Source organism: Phalacrocorax aristotelis, chromosome 5 (assembly GCF_949628215.1).
Source record: "Phalacrocorax aristotelis chromosome 5, bGulAri2.1, whole genome shotgun sequence".
NCBI classification, from domain to species: domain Eukaryota; kingdom Metazoa; phylum Chordata; class Aves; order Suliformes; family Phalacrocoracidae; genus Phalacrocorax; species Phalacrocorax aristotelis.
In genome coordinates, this window is record NC_134280.1 from 40466350 (window position 1) to 40483172 (window position 16823).

General features: G+C 38.0%; 1 long non-coding RNA gene across 1 annotated transcript in view; it reads left to right on the plus strand.

The window, feature by feature from the left end:
• The first annotated feature begins 382 nt into the window (after window positions 1–382).
• The window catches only part of LOC142057653 (uncharacterized), a 48946-nt gene continuing 32505 nt past the window's right edge, over window positions 383–16823 (plus strand). The window contains exon 1 of the long non-coding RNA XR_012660706.1: window positions 383–474. This is a non-coding gene — a long non-coding RNA (uncharacterized LOC142057653). The remainder of the gene's footprint in view (window positions 475–16823) is intronic.

Genomic DNA, 16823 nt, shown 5'->3' on the forward strand with positions numbered 1-16823 from the left:
GGAAAAAGTGATTCACAATCATTCTGCTTGTTCATATGTTGTCCTGTTGCAGGTTTTTAAGAACATAATCTAACAAAGTATTTTAAAACATAATTGAGTGTTTTAATCAACTGGAACTTGAAGAAAGTGTGAAAACAATTCTGGTTTCACAGAATTCAGTCATGTTTTGTTGTTTTCTTCAGTTGCAGCAGAAATTCATCAACATAGCATATATTTTAAATTCTTATGACTATAGAAAGCATCACTGCTTGTTCAGTCCCTCCAGAATCAGAGTCCTCTGGAGCTATTGCCCTTAGTTCAATGAATCTCACTACTGTGTATTTTGCATAAAATCAAATTGATACAGAATACAATCTGCCTTTCTTTTCTGTTGTAGCTTGGCTTTACATCCTCGAAAAGACATTGTAGTCACCAGCAGTGATGACCACCTCTGCAAAATGTGGGCTTTACCTGATGGCAACATCATCATGACGGGTAAAGGTCACACTGATTGGCTTTCGGGCTGCTGCTTCCACCCAAGGTTAGTGCAAACAGTCCCCTGAACCAGCATTAATCCCTTCTGGGGAGTACTTGTTTGCTCTTTCTTTGTTCACTGGCCTGCTTTGATGACTTTCTATTCTCAGTGTAACCCTGCGCTCTCTGCTGAATTTCCAAACATGTAGATAAATGTTCCTCTGGCTTTCAGTGTGTTGACTTAAGATTGATTGCTTTTAGTATTTTGTACATCTTAAACTTTGTCCACATGCCAATGCATGTAACAAGGAGTAATAAGCTTTTTAGGTCTCACTGTATGCATTTTCTCTGTGTTCATGCACTATGACAAACACGATTCAATTATTAATAATACAGAAAAGTATTAGGCATTATTTGTCATATGAATATGAGTATTCAAGTTTACCTAGAGAATATGAGCTTTCTTCCTTTCACTTTATACAGATTTGCAGCTGAATTAATAAATGAAAGTGAACATTGAAGATAAGAAATAAATATTTAGGTTACAAGGGTCATGGAAATGGTCCAAACATGAAGTAAATTTCTTGGTCACTGTTGAAAAATAGAATGCCATTTTACTCTCTCACCAAAAAAAAAAAAGTTTGCATTGGTTAAAGCTGAGCCTCTATATACGTAACATGATTTTGCATCAGTTTTGTGAGGCTGCAGTAGTAATAGGAGTTCTTTGTTAAAATGATAAAGGTCTGCCAGGCTACTCACCTAAGGTTCACTTATGAAAAGAGCGTTATTAAACCTCCAACCCTGTATTTTCTTTGTATTTATTTTATGAAGCAATATTGGCTCCTTCCTTCATGAGATGGAAAAGTACCGTATTTAATGTCATGGTTCCTCCTGATTTCTGATATTGTAATGAGTTAGCAAATGCACAGACATGAAAAATCCCCTCCCTGTTTTGAAAACCTCAAGAATATGGAGTCATGTTTTCTGGGATGAATTAAACGTGCACTTACTCTTTTCTTGCATCTCTTTCTCCTATAAAACATAGGCTTTTGCTTAAGATGCTTGTGTTTCACAACATTCACTTCTTTGTGTATATATCCTTAGGAATAATTTTATGTATTCAAAAGAAGACAATATTATTTGGCTTAATTACATATAATACAAGAGGAGAGAAATGGAGGACTCAGCTTCTTAATTTAAGGTGATAGGAAAAAATTTCTGTTACTGAATGATAGGTTGCACAGAGTTTGTGAGCATGCTGGACATCCTAAGTTTTACTTTGAGGTAAACAGAATGCTGCCTTACCTCTTACCTGTAATGAAGATAAAACTCATCACAGGGAAAGAAAGGGAAACACAATTAGAAGAGCATGTTATCATTTATAAAGCTGCTGGGCATGCTAATCAGATTTCGATAATGCATTGTTACCATGACACCCGCTGACTCAGAGACTCAAAACTATTTTCTCATTAGTCTTTGACCAGAATACAGTCCTTTCAATAGGCTTTCCTATTTCTCATTCAATTATTGAAATTAAAATGAGTTTAGGTACATGATTATTCTCTTGCAGTATAAATTGACTCCTGCTGAATGCTGTGGAGAGATTCAAAAACAGTGCTGTTAAAATATTGTCTTCTGTTACTGGATAAAATATATATATTGTGACAGAATACATTTAATCATACTTTTTTTTCCTTTTTTTTTTTTTAAGTACGGGACTTCTATATATCAGGTGTTCTGGAAGTAAAAGCAATTAAATAAAGATGGAAAGTGTTCATAGAATTATTCTGGAATCAAATGTAGATTGCCTCTAGTTTTGTTCCTGTTAAAGATTTAAAATGAATTTAATCCAAAAGTTGAAAATAAAAACCGGACTGTTAAATTGTGATCCAGAAATCTTGGTAGAACTTCCACGCCTTTACATTCTTTGCTTTTTGTCTTCTGTTAGATCATTTCTCCTCTATGTTTCTTCCTTCCATCTGTAAAATCAGTGTTCGGAACAATCTCTACCTCTGGTCTGAGAAATATCCTATGTGTAGCCACAGGACATGCATGCATGCACAGTCACACACAAAAGTCCACTTTCAAATTATCTTTGGACAGCATCAGGATAATCCACACACTGACATTAAGTGTACTAATAATTTGTGGAGAAACAAATCTAAAGCTATGATGTGAATTTAACTGGTGCTTCTGCACATATAAATGACTTAAAATCCCAGAAATCCATTTTTACATGTTCACAGTGTACTAATACTTGAACAAGGGTCTTGCTCATGGTTGTCTTTGTGCCACCACTGTGTAAATAGGGGTAAAGTTGCAAGTTGCATTGGTAGCTGTGAAGATCTATAATCCTCAAGCTAAAGGTGGTGTTGGGTTTATATAACCTCAGCTTCTCCAAGGACAATGAGAGAATGTGGGCATGTTTTAGGCTCTGGACCTTGCCCACTGATTAATACTCATGAATTGAATTCTACTCAATAGTGATGAGGATTGTAATTTGAATCTTTCCCAGTACTGATGTACAACAATAACCTTAAGTATCATAATGCCATTGAGTCTTAGGGGCAAAGGCCACGGAGTTTCTGAAGAGCTGTTGGATGGAAGGGATGGAGGAGTCTTATTTTCCCCCTCACTGACAATGTGCTTCATTCCACAATTAATTTTGCTTAAAAACACATCTCCTTCACATCTGAGCAAAGTAGCGAGAGGTGAGAGTGCGTGGTTTGCTGGAGCTCTGGGGCCTGGTGGTGTATAACTTTTTTACATTATGCCCAATGCACTTTAGTCTGTACAAAGGGTCTTAGTCCCCCATGTGTTCTCCCCACGTGGCAGTGGCTCGCAGGACAGTAGATGGAGGGGAGCAGACTAGCTCTGTGCATGTGAGGAGAGCAGAACCTCTCTGTTGTGATGCTCTCTGAAGATCTGAGAGTAGAATTTTGCCTTAAGCTTTCTGAATAAAAGTAGAACTTCAAACAGGTCCCATCATCTACAGAGTGCAGCAGCTGGAAGAAGGGACGAGAACAGTGCTTCCTTTTTGAAGCTCAGGTGACACCTGGTCAAACTTCAAAAAAACCCACTATTTTTCTCTGGTCTGGCTGAATAGTACTTTGCAGATGAATTAGCTGCTGCAAGTTCTTGATACTATTGAAAAGTTAGGAATATTTTCTGTCTTATCTTTTATATGTGTGAAGGAGTGAGGGGAATCAGAACGACTCCTGGCACAGCCATCCACACGGGCTTCATGTTAAATATTTGGATAGCTGGATAAAAGCTGTGTCATGTACGTGTGGGTACCAGGTGGCCCAAAGGATTAGAATAGCAGACAAAAATCTGCATCTTCTGCCAGTTTCCATAATAAGCTGAGGATGTTAATGCTGTACCTTTAAGACCATACTCTAATTACACTAAGATATTTCATGGCATGTGCTAGATTTATTTATCTTTATTACTAACCTTCCTAGGTGGCTAAAGAATCAAGCTCTGCAGCCTAGCAGTGGGTTTGTTGATATCCGATAAAATCCCGGTGACCAGTAAAATATTGTGTTCTTGCCTTGAATGTGTGCTGGTATAATATGTAACATCCTTAATATATTCATAAATATTAATCAAGTCAACTCTTCTAAAACGTTTGTAGCCCTTTTTGTGCAAACATTGTTTAACCCTATGGAATACAATGGATTTCTGAATTGAAAAGAAGTACAAACTGTAGGTTCTTAAAGCTATTTAAAACTTGCGCTGAAAATTGTCAAATTGTCAACTCCTTTGTAACGTCCTGTTCACCTGAGACAGAAGCAGAATTTCTTCTATTCTTTCTGTTGCTATTTCAACTCTCACAGTTACTGAGGAAAGAAATCAAAACTGTTATCAATTTGTTTTTATACCAAAAATGCCACAGCAGTTATCTTGAATTGTGTGGATTTTCTTTAAGTTCTGTTGCTATTGGAAAACTGGAGGTGGGTATTGTCTCCTCGGTAATTAGGAAAAAAAAAAAAAAAAGATAGGATAAGTACATTCATGCATCAGGTGTCTTGAAAATAAAGGTAGATAATGTTTGATATCCTAGAAAAAGGTGCCAGTGAGGGGATGCAAGATAAAGATGAGGTGCTGGGCTAAAACAACAATCTATGTTCTAAAAGAACAGAAGCAGTTCTAGATTGCATCTCTGAAAGCGGAAGGAGGTGATGTTACCCTGATGAAAACAGATGCTTGGATAGATGAGAAGGACAACCTCGTAGAGAGAGGGTGCAGAAGGAATTAGCAAAATATCTTGAGGATGGATGAGAGGACTCGGAGTGGTTGAATGGTTTGGGAAGGGAATAGCAACTCCAGGTGGGCTTGAATTCAAAAAAGATGCTTTTAGGGGAATTCTGTAGCACATCAGAACAGGCTATGGGGGGGCAGTGATTTTGATGCTCCCTGTCTGGGGGGTTATGGGTAGTCAGCAATGAAACATTTATGAACAATTGGTCTGCAGAAAGCTTTTAGCACGTATCTCTAAAACCAAGGTCTCTTCAGCTGCATAAAGCTGAGGCAGCACAAAATCACTGCTGAACTCAAGTTGGCCAACACATATGCAGCTAAAAGCCATGAAATCTGGTCTTGACTTTAGCTATGCCCTGTCTGTAGCGGAAATTTAAGGCTCGAGATGGGGAATACAGGATACAATTTGCAAAAACCGGTTGGATGCTCAGAACTTCTTCCAGGCTTAAAATCTGCTGTGTTGTGGGTGACTAAGCACTGTGGTGGCATCTCAAGTCTAAGTCCAAAATGTTGCTGACAATCCTGAATGAGAGAAAGGGGCTGGAATAGTGATATTTTCTCAGTGTTTTAAAGAGCAATGACTGATAAATATGGAATTGTGGAAGTAAGACTCAGTCAGAGTGGAAGTGATTTCCTCATCATACAAAAGCTTTTAAGGTTTAAAAAAGTAAATTTTGAGCAGAATTAAAGTCAGAGTAAAATAAGAAACTGAAATGAATTCTTGCTCAGGTAAGTCCCTGATGATTTTAATTTTATCATGTCATCGCTTGGCTTGTGAAGAAACTATCCAGAGATGAATTTCAATGTGAAAAAAGGATAGACTGCAAAGCACAGCAGAACAGTGATCGAGGAATGGAGGGAGGGTGTGGAGAAACCTCTGAGGAATGATGGGAGAGAGCAGCAAAATTCAGGAGGGAAGGCATTCACAGAAAGGAGAGGCAGGCTGGATTTCAAGCCAGCCATGATCAGTTGTTCATAGGAAACAGGCAGAATCTGACATTGGTCATTGCTCACTGCATCTCAGAGCACTAGTGCTTGGAGAAAGAGGGAAACTTTGAGGAGCAAAGTTCAGACTTGACAGCTTGACAGGTACATGTACAATGTCAGAATTCCACAGTGGACATGCGTTTGTAGTTTGAGAGCCTGTAGTGCTTTGATTATCAAGGCGAATTACAAGCAGGGAGCATGCTTCTTTTTTCGTCCCCCACCTCTGCAGCTCTCAGCCCCCTACAGACTGAACTGGTGAGCAGGGTCCCATTGCTGGTAGATGCCTATGTGTCAATCCACACCAATCATCTTGCCAATTATAATATTCCCATATATCAATGTGTGGTGAGAACCATTTATGAAGAGAGTTAAACAGACAATCTGAAACTAAAAATAAATGGCTGCTTTCTTTTTGGTTACACACTGCAAATAATATTTTTTTAAATAACTAAAACTGTACAAGGCCCGTGAAACCTCAGCAAATGAAAAGGATTTGATGACATATTGAGTGACTAGGTTCTTTAGGCACAATAACAGGATAAGTTAAAAAATTCTGCTGACATCAAATATATTCCTCCTCATACTTTAATAATTCCTAATGCCAGTCATACATATATTTTTATTTCTATGAGAAGAAACAGGAATTATCGATTATGCCATTTTGTTTAATATACTGACTTTCAAATATTCATGCTATAGTTATTTGTTGAAACTAGGGAGACTTCCAGATGAAACAGTTACTGCTTAAGTTATAATTCCAGGATCTACAATATGTTGCTACAAGCTAGTGTTTGTTAGTTTTAGTTAAATACAGCAGCATTTGTCTGGACGTAAGCTGTAATTTAACATTAAGTTGTGATTTGACTATGCTACTGGAGGCTCTTTCTAATTCTAGAACTTCTCATACGCTTTTGGGACTCTTAAAAAAATCTGCCAAAAGGAACAAAAAAAGAAGTTTGGAGTCAGTGATTTTAAAGTGTTGGGTTTTGTTACCACCCATCCCATAAAGCCACTGCCCAGGCTGGGTCAACAGTCACACTAAGGTAACACAATACGTGTTAACCCACTCAGGGCCAAAGTTAGTTCTTTGAGATGTTGAGGAAGGAACAGGCTGAGAATTCGGCTCCATCAGGGACCCTTTCAAATTCCATTATGGAGAAGTTTCAGCTGTGATGTGCTCAGGTACCTTCCTGTTTGTTGTGCTTCAGATGGTTTTTCTGGTGGCATTAAAGAGTTCTGAGTGTTTTCATGGGATGACTGCCCTATCCCAAACTTGTTTACACAGGCCCTGGGCCTCCCAGGTAATTCACTGTGTAGGCACTGTATTGCTCTGCAATACAATTCCAGTTTGTCAGCTACTTCCAGATGAGTCAGGAGTACTGAGCACATGCTGCCCAGGTAGCCTGCAGATGTGCAGCAAGTGCAACACATCCCTGAGATGCCTTTTACCCAGCCAGGGGACTGCAGAATTCATTATGGACCACAGAGGTTTCTGTACAGAGAAATCCTGGAAAAAATGCTGAGACAGTTTCATGATCAATCACTCTTTAACTTACGGAGTACCATTAATTGTATCTTTCAGCCTGAGAGTAAGGAGCTGAAACAAGGCAAAATGAGCCTTAGTAGGTAACAATACCCATGGCTTGTGGCCTGTAGATACACATGGGGGAGGACAGGAGCTCACTTCCCCAGGAGGTTTCACAGGGGTCATTGATAAGAGCAGCTCTGTGTTCAGATGAAGAGTAAGACTGGTCAGGCAACCTGCTGTGTACATCTGAGAGACAGGGAGGAGGAGGAAGAAAAATGTCAGCGTTCAACCTTTCTGTCTGACCACTGAGCCAACCAGACTTATGGTCCTCTCTGTGAAAGGATCTCAGAGATTACTGTTAATAAATGGCCCATAAACAGTGATCTTCAGAAGACCTCTTCTGCTAGCTTTTGAGTCATAAATGCTGAGTTCCACATCATACATTAAACAAGGCTGAGACTTAAAAGCCACTAACTCCGCTTTAAGCATTAACATAAGAAAGAGTTGTAAGACTCATGTTAATCACAAAGGTCTCTGGCTATCAGTGGAATAGAATTATTCTGATTTGTGCCTTGAAATAGAGACTTTAAAACCTAATTCAGGGTTCACTGCAGAAACAGATGGTTTTTATTTATCCTTTTATTGCTATTGATAGCTATTAAAGAAATGCGAGGTAGTCTGCTACATTTTACTTAGGACTTCTTAACAGCATTTGTATTGAAAAGGCATAATGATTCAATTTCTTAGAGAATCTTGGATTCTCATATGTTCAACAAAGCCTTTAGTTACCAGATTACATGTTAAATTTGACAATGGTTAGAAACTTCTTTTGAGTGACACTATTAATTTTCAGTCCTGTAGCTGGCTTTATGTAACATATTTAGCAGACTAGACATTTGTTAAGATGTTTTATCAAACTAAACTTATACAGGAAGTTGAAAAAAAAAAAGTTGTATTCATTTATTCTGCAAAGCAAAAACCATTTCAGAAGTCTTTCAGTCAGTTCCCTAGTGTACAGTATTAACCGTGTGCTTGGTGTTTTCAAGTATAACAGAGTTTTAATTTCCATAGTAGCTTTGTTTATTTCAAAATCTTTGGCAAGCTTCATGTGTTTTATACAAGGAAAGAGTCTTCACATAACATCATTCTCCCTCAGGCCTACAAAGCCTACTATTTTTACTTCACAAACATGTTTGAGTGGGTGGGCATTACATTTCCTTTGGGATTCTCAATCTCATTATTTTTATCAATAAAAAGCCTCTGCTGGACAAAGGAATAAATCACATATAAATGAAATATGAGAGATTACATGAGGAGCTCAGCTTTTGCTTAGTCTAATCCAATATCTTTGGCCAAACGTCTCAATGTCAAAGGCATTATAAGTATTCTGCAGCATCAGTCTGGCAAAGAGAAATCAATAACCAGGTAATGGATTTGATTAAAATTTTGCCCCTTCCACCCAATCCCACAAGCCAAATGTTTCTACCCATACTAATCTCGTCTGGCACGTGTAACTGTTGGTTATTCTCTGTGGGTTTGGGGATGTATATATATAATATATTTTATATAATTTCAGAGGGCTGTGTTAACTATTGGTGAGTATCTACTTTCAGAAAAAGCAATGTTTGTGTCTCATTTTTCTTTAGAGAGATCAGGTCTTCAATGTACTTTTGGAAAATACGGGATGATAGTAATTGTAACTTTGCTACACGTTTAGATCCTGTTTTGTTGTGCAGAAGTCATCTTTTTTCTGCTGCTACTGCCATGCTGAGCAGTGTTTTCTTACACAGGCCAAGGTACCCAGCAGGTGTCCAGACTTCTGGAGATTTTCATTGTTGCCAAATCATCAGGTGCCTCCTGTATCCCAGTCCTTCTGATCCTCTCTCTTTGCGTCGCTTTTATCAGCAGACCACAGGCCATCTGGAACATTTGATTTTAGAAACGTTAATCATTAGACTGTTAGCGTTCTGCAAGGGTCTTACTTCTCCTTTAAAGAACTTGTTTTCCACATCAATTGGAAGACAAAAAAAAGGGTATTACGTGCATTTTGAAGTTGAGTCACAGCTGCTTTAATTGTAGATATTTGTTTGGACTTTGCATCACTCTTTCTATTTTTAAATATATCCTTCAGTTGCCATAACTGTCCTTGAAAGGTGTCCTAAACTGGAAATACTTTGCAGGACAAAATGCAACTTCTTTCTTTTATATCAGGAACCTTAAGAGTCTATCATTATATTGATTTTAAAAACCAAACAGTCTGCAATTCCATGGTGTGGTTACTGAATAGGCTTCACTTTTCATCCAGAATGACCATGCTTTAATGAGAAACTACCTTTGGCTTCTATTTCTTGGTTGGTGGAAATATTGACCACTCAAAGTTAGAGTGATTCACTAATAATATCTCCATTACAGTAATTCAGCAAGCAGCAGGAGAGAGAAATGCTGATGACAGTTGAAGACAGGAAAGGGAGGAAGCTGGCTGACAGAAGAAGCAATCCTCCTATTGAGCAATTCAAATGTGTATTTGAAATAATTACAGGAAGAAAATATATTGTAATAAAATGCTGTCCTTTGATGAAACAGCTCTGTAGTTAGTTTCACAGGTGTCTTTACACTCTTACTGAATTTCAGAACTGGTGATTGAAAAATTATTGAACTTTTTGTGTAAAACTAATAAATAGTAGGAAACCTTCCAATATTTCAGATAAACCACGACATATTATTTTGAAGACCAAAGATTTTATATCACAGCCATTTTGTTGATTGTCTTGTTAGATATATTCTGGTAGTTGGCACGCATGGCTCAGATTTTTAAAAAGCTCTTGTACAGTGGGAGCTGGTTAAAAGGTGTCTGGAGTCTGGTTGTGGTATTTTAAGTGCTTTGATGTAGCCTTTAAGGCATTGTTTTAACTGAAACAAAGTAAGGTCTCTTGCATTTTAGAAATTTATGATAGGACGCTGACACCAACAGGTTTTTTTCTTTTTTTTTTTGCTTGTGTATTGCTACGGAGCTGTAGTTGTAAACATTGTGAAAAGCATAGTTGGTTTCTTCATTTGTTTGTATGTTTTCTGTCTCCTGTATGTTAATTTTCATTTGTGTGGATACATAGGGAGAAACTTCATTTCTCTTTGTCTTGGTGGAGGGAGAAAGGAATGTGGCTTCTGAAATGTAAATCCCATTTCACAGGGCATTTATATGAGCATAGGCCTGCTTCCAAGCAAGGTACCAAATCACATGACTTTCCTGCGTTTCCCCAGAGCTATGGGGCAGCAGTTTGTTTTCGGTGAAAGCAAAGGCTATGCTAGGAAAGACAGTTCAAGTGTATGTAAAAGGGCAAAGAAAAGAGTTTGAGGCAGTCTGCTTCAAAGGGATGTTCCTCAGACATACAAAACACCTGGAGAAATACCCAGGGAAACATGAGTGACGTCAGCCCCTGACCGGCTCCCTGTGCTTGCTGGAGGGTGCTCAGTCCCCACCACCCCTGTAGCCACATGTAACACCAGGAGCAGCACATCCCTCCAGCTCAACCCGCCTGGAGCAGTTGTTGCTCTGGCAATCACTCAGCTGCTGGTGCTGAGTGAAGACCCAAAGCTGGTTTACTCCTAAGGGGGAGACAAGGGGCCAGAGGGAAGGACTCAGCCAGAAATGTCAGCAGCTTGAAAAACAGACATTCTCTCAAAGGAAATTGAACCCTTGGCCACAATGTTTCAAAGAATCTTCCCTGAGAATTTGAGAAGGGGATGTCAAAGGATTGGTATGTCAACACTCTAGGTTTATTTCTGAAAGTATTAATATGATAATAGCAGATTCCATTTTGGTCAAATCAAACCATTTAATTCAAACAGAATTTCTTAGGGAGCTCTTACAGGGCTTCTGTAGTTCCTTTTGTCTAATCTTGTTCATTTGCTATCCTTATTCTTTTCTTTTTCTTTTTTTTTTTAATGACTAATGCCATTTTCACTGATTAATTTGTTGCCTCTCCATCACAAATATGAAAATCTCTATAAAGCCTCCTATTTAAAAGACCTCAATCTTCATACCCAAGTATGAAGTATTTGACCTTGGATACTCCTGAACTCCTAATGGGAATAAAAAGATAGCTAGTCTTTGTATAGTATCATTTAAATTATTATTTAGCTCTCTTATCTTTATAATATGTCACTTAAATTTTATGCTGGTCTATAAGGTAAATAGTTTTCAAATGTACTGAATGCTTTGCTTACATAGGAATAATCTCATTATTCTTAAATTCTTGTGTTCTACATTCTCTCATTATCTGAATTTTAGGCCTGAAAACAGCCATATTTAATAATGGGAGCATTAAACCAGTCTAATCATATTGGTTGAAAAGGCATTGTGATTATTGGCTTCACAAAACAGGTGTCAAGTTTAATCATTCTCTTTATGACAAAAGCTTATTCAGTTATTCAAATTCAGTAATATTTTGATGTGGTTGTTTTGACTCAGAAATTAAGAGCAAACTTTCTGATCAGCTGTGTGGGTAATTAGATCTGGTGTTTACTTGAAAGAATGAAAATAATTTCTATACGATAATCACTTTGATAGAGAAAGGGAGGAGGAATATGCAGTTGAAATCTCTTTATAGAGTACCAATAAAACGGTATACTTCTAAACCTATTAGTTCAGCTTCAGTGAAGCCATGAATATGTTCTGTGAAAGTTTTGCAGAAAATTTGCCTGCTCTTCAAGGAATTCTTGGGTTTCTTTTCCTACACATTACCGTGATTTTCAGGTTCTGCTTGTCCCGATACAGCTACTGATACAGTCACCAGAAGCAACTCAGTTTTGTGGATCTTCAATTCATTTATTTAGATTGTGAGAACAAGATGCCATTCACTCTGGTGGCTTCAGATTTGGAGTAGTTTAGGTTTTCTTCTAGCTTCATCAACACCCCTCTTTGAGGATGGGGAGTTGGAATTACAGAGAGCTAGCTGCCGCCTCGCTTGGCTGGGTCTCAGTTTCACTGGCCTGATCCTGTGTTTCTGCTGAATGTGTTACTCTCATTCTATTCAGGGTTGTTATACACGTCAAAATGTCTCTCTTAATAGAATCTTTTCTGTTATGTTTCTTTGTGTGCAGTTATAATCTTGATGCCTTTAACGTTCTTGGTTCATTACTGGTTTTTTTCTGTGCAATAAAGGCAATTGTTTTTTCCCTAAAGTCTGCTGCAAGGGTTCTAGTGGAGTAGCTAAGGAGATATCCATGTTTGTTATATTGTTAAAATGTGCGTTTCCTAAAGTGTAGCTGTTAAAATAACAAACATTAGTGTTAGAGTTGACTAGAGAATGGTAATTCAATTGAGGCAATGTCTAAGATATTTGAATGGGAAATAAACCCCAAATATTTAGACTGTTTACAAAAACTGAATTGCACTGTGAAATGTCACTTTTCAAGGTAGAGGCTTAGGTTTCATATACATATTGCTTTGATATTTAAAAAAAAACGTTTTAGAAGGTGAGAGGGCTTTTTTATCAGTATGACTGCCTTATTTGGTTACATTTCTGTCTTGAAGTATTTAGGCAGAGGTTCAAATTCCTGTGTTGCCTGATGCTGCAGGTTTTTGCTATGCCCGTGCCAGTGCTATGGCTAGCTGCTGTGGAAGTGGAGGATCCTGAGCCTTTCCTCCTCAATCTGTGTCCAGCCACTTGCTTCCAGTCCTGGCCTCGAACAGCTCTGGTGCAGAGTGAGCCCGTTCGGAGACCTTGACTGCCAGGAAGCTTAATTTCCATTTTTTCTGCAGCATTAATTTTCTGCTAATATAATGCTAACAAGGGGAATATGTGGCTGAGGAACATAATGTGAAACCTCATCCTAGTCACAATGATCTATCCAGGATGAAGAATAGCATTCTGAATTAGATGGAGGAAAAACTTGATTACCTGTTTGTCACGTTTGAAGTCAGGACCTTTCCTTTCATACCATAGCGTCAGTGTCTTTCATTTATTTCATCTTGCCAAAAATGATCTAACCAGTACAGTTCAGTAGATGTTGGAATGATGAGTACTTGCAGGTTGGTGATGCATTGCCTTTAATTAGGTACTTTAACTCAAATATGTAAGATTTATCCTTGCAAGGATTTAAATATGGTGGATTTAGTCCTGGACACTATTTAATTTCATTGTACATCTGCAGCTTTTACTAATGTGTTTCTTTTGTATTTAATATGGTGTGTTTTAGTAAACCATGTGGAATTTATGCCCTAACTCTTGGACAGTATGTTTTGGGATTGATTCACTGTGATTTGGGATTTCCTGGCATGAATCTTGTTTCGGACTAGATCGTACATTATTGCTTTCAGTTGTGAGTTATTTCAAAATCATCATTAGCATGTGATAAGGTGTAATGGTTGAAGTAAGGGAAATTTGTCTTGAGTACAAACTCCAGATAAGAATTGTACAGTTGTCATGTATTTGTTGTATTCAGATACTTCCCCTCAAGCTGTTTTGTTGTTTGTTCCCCTCAAGCTGTTTGTATCCAGTAATTTGGATAACTTTGGCTATAAAACAGCTGCAGTAGCAGGGGGAGTTGACTAACTGTGAACGAGCATGGGGACTTGTTCATCCATTGAAGGATGTGGACGCAACATCATGTTCTTAGCTTGTTGTAACTGTATTCTTTGCATTTGAGTAGTTTGTATATAACATGAATGGGGAACAGAAAGAAAGAAAGCAGGCCCTGGTGTATATGTCCACACTTTATATCAGCTTTGAGAGTTGTTGGGTTTGAGGCTTTGTTTTTTTGTGTTCCCCCTTTCTTGAGCAATCAGATTGCATGGCCTCATGAATGGAAATTCAGTTTTCATACAAAGGCTTTGTATGAAAGGATGGAAGATTATATTACATTTGGTATGCTGCTTTCTCTTGTACCCGCCCAGGATTCTGTTCATGTTCAGCATTTCCATTCCTCCTCCACTCTCAGACTTCAGATTGTTATCAAACACTGTCTCCACTAACTAATTCCCTGCCTTTGGTTATGTTCACATGCCCCAGCCCAGCACATGGCTCAGCAAGATCATCAGTTGCCCAAAATACAAATACTTGGCTAGTGCACTGTTCTGTGTGTTTTCTTGGGCTTCACTATTGAGATCATTACACATCGTGAGTTAAATATTCTTCCAGGTGCCTGAGAAATGTCCAAATCCCAGTGCAGAACTTTCCAAAGGCTGTGACTCGGGCTATGCACTCACTGAACTCTATGCATATGAATATGCAGCTTAAAAATTATGCTTTGTACAAACATGCAAATGGATTAATGGCTGTCGTTTATTAGTGGATATTGATTGAGATTAGACATCACTGGACAACCATTTGGGGATGATAATGGATTTGAAATGACTGATCCACAACTTTGAATTTCAGAGGAACTGTGACACAGGATTATCATTGTTAAGATAGGTCATAAATCTGTGATGTACATGGAATTCATGTATCTGAACTCCTTCCAAACTACATTTTTCCCTACTTCAACAGCCCTTCATTAAAATTTGAGGGTTTGGAGTCATTCCAGTGGACGAAAAATGACCCATACTGGACGGGATGGGTGTTGAAATCAAGTATCACACAGTAATAACACGCTGTTTAATGTATCTTATGGATATTGATTGGTACTATGCATGATTTTATGTGGGCTAAGTACACTAATTTAAAAATGCAATAGTGTATAGGAAGAATTTAACTTACATTGAGATTGTTTGAGGGAAAATGTTGGTATGGGGAAAGTATTGGTATGGTACAGAATAGATACCATTTCTGGAAAATATGGTAATTTTGCAATGTTTACTCATTAAATTTAATCTCAGGTAAAATAATTATTTCTCATTAAGTTAATGGAGAAGAACTTACTTGGCAATAACCTAAAGCAAGACAGCACAACCAGGCCCAGAAACACTGTTTGCCTTCAGCATAAGCAGCCTTCATAATTTTGGAGAGATCACTGGCTAGGCTCCTATGAGCTCCCTGCTTCAAATAGGATGTACAAATGCTCCTACTCTGTGGTAAATAGGTATAGGATTTTGGTGTGGGTTGCTTGACATACACTGGCAGAAAGCTTTTAGAAGAGACATAATTTGTTTTATTAAAATTTGTTGTTGTTGTTAAAAAGGTAATTATTAATTGGTCTTAAAATCCTGTGTAGAGCCCTGCATTGCCTAGTGCCTGCTGTCCTGCTGACCTGCATTTTGCTACATCTAATCTCCAAGTATTGTAACTAGTTTGTATTTTGTCTTTTCATTTTTGTTCCTTACCTGGTGTGCTTCCAAAGCCTCCGGAAAGGCAATTTTACATGTACTAGAAACTGCCTTCTACCAGGTACCTAAATTATTTTAAAATCTCATTTAAATATTTTAATTACATAGCACTGAAAGACAGCTATCTCATTTTATATATGTTAAAAAGACTATCCTGCAGTGAATGGTAACTCACTCAGTGTTTTTGTGGGGGTACCAGGCTAATCTTAGCAAGCTAATGGATTTGAATGTAGCAGGCCTGACCGTGGTCTGCATAGATTGTAACCTGAATTGGAGCAATCTGCTACCTTGTGGACGTTACAGAAAAACCCCATCATCATCATGACCCTGAATGCAGAAACATAGGCTGTGTTTAGAGCTGGCCAAAACCTTGAAATGAAGGAATAATTGTGTGCTGGGACAGAGACAAGCTGGTAAAAGCAATGGGAAAGGTGCCGGGTGAAACAGGATTTCTCTGTGTGTGTATGGTTAGATATGCCAGCTTCTGTTGTCACTGCTCAGTTCAAAATGGGAAAATGTATTAAAATATGGAGGACTTGTTAGGTTGAAACTTGTTTATAGATGACTTGAATTCATTGTCTGAAAAATTCATATATACCATACCGGGACTCTTTTTGGTAGTCAGAGCATGATATATTTAAATTATCACAGATGTGAAATGTCATTTTTGAAGTGTAATGTCACCTCAAGGAAGTTTTAATAAAGAAGGTGAACTTTATTAAAACAAGAGATTACTACTATTATGATGCCTAGTCCCAGGGTCTGTCTTATCTAGAAGCAGTGACAAGCGGTGCTATGCCAAAAGACTGCTTTATTTTTTCCCTTGATGTCACACCCAGCTGCCAGACAGGTAGAATGGCAGGGGGAAACAGTTATCCTGTCTTGGGTCAATATATAAGCATGAAATATGATAAAAAGATCTGGCAATTAGGTAATGTAGAATGAAAAATTACCTTGCGTTTTGCACTTGGCATAGTATGCATTGATATTTTTCTGAAGATTTCCAGCCAAGAGCCTTGTGTGACAGGTTTTTGCAGGATGGTTGCATTTTTCTTCTCAGACAAAACACCATGTACCTATGTACTGTCCACCATCTGCTGATATTGCCATGCTTCCTGGCTTTGAAACTTCTTTGGTTTATAGATTGTCAGTGTATTATTGATTTTGCATTTTTGGGTTTTATTTCTTTTTTTTTCCCTCAGTTTTGATGATAAATGAGGAAAAGGTATTTTCATATTTATACTGCTGAGTAGTCTGCAATTCACCTTCTGCATAAATGTCATTTTATGTCTATTAATAAAACAGGAGTAAAGTTGGTCTTAAGGT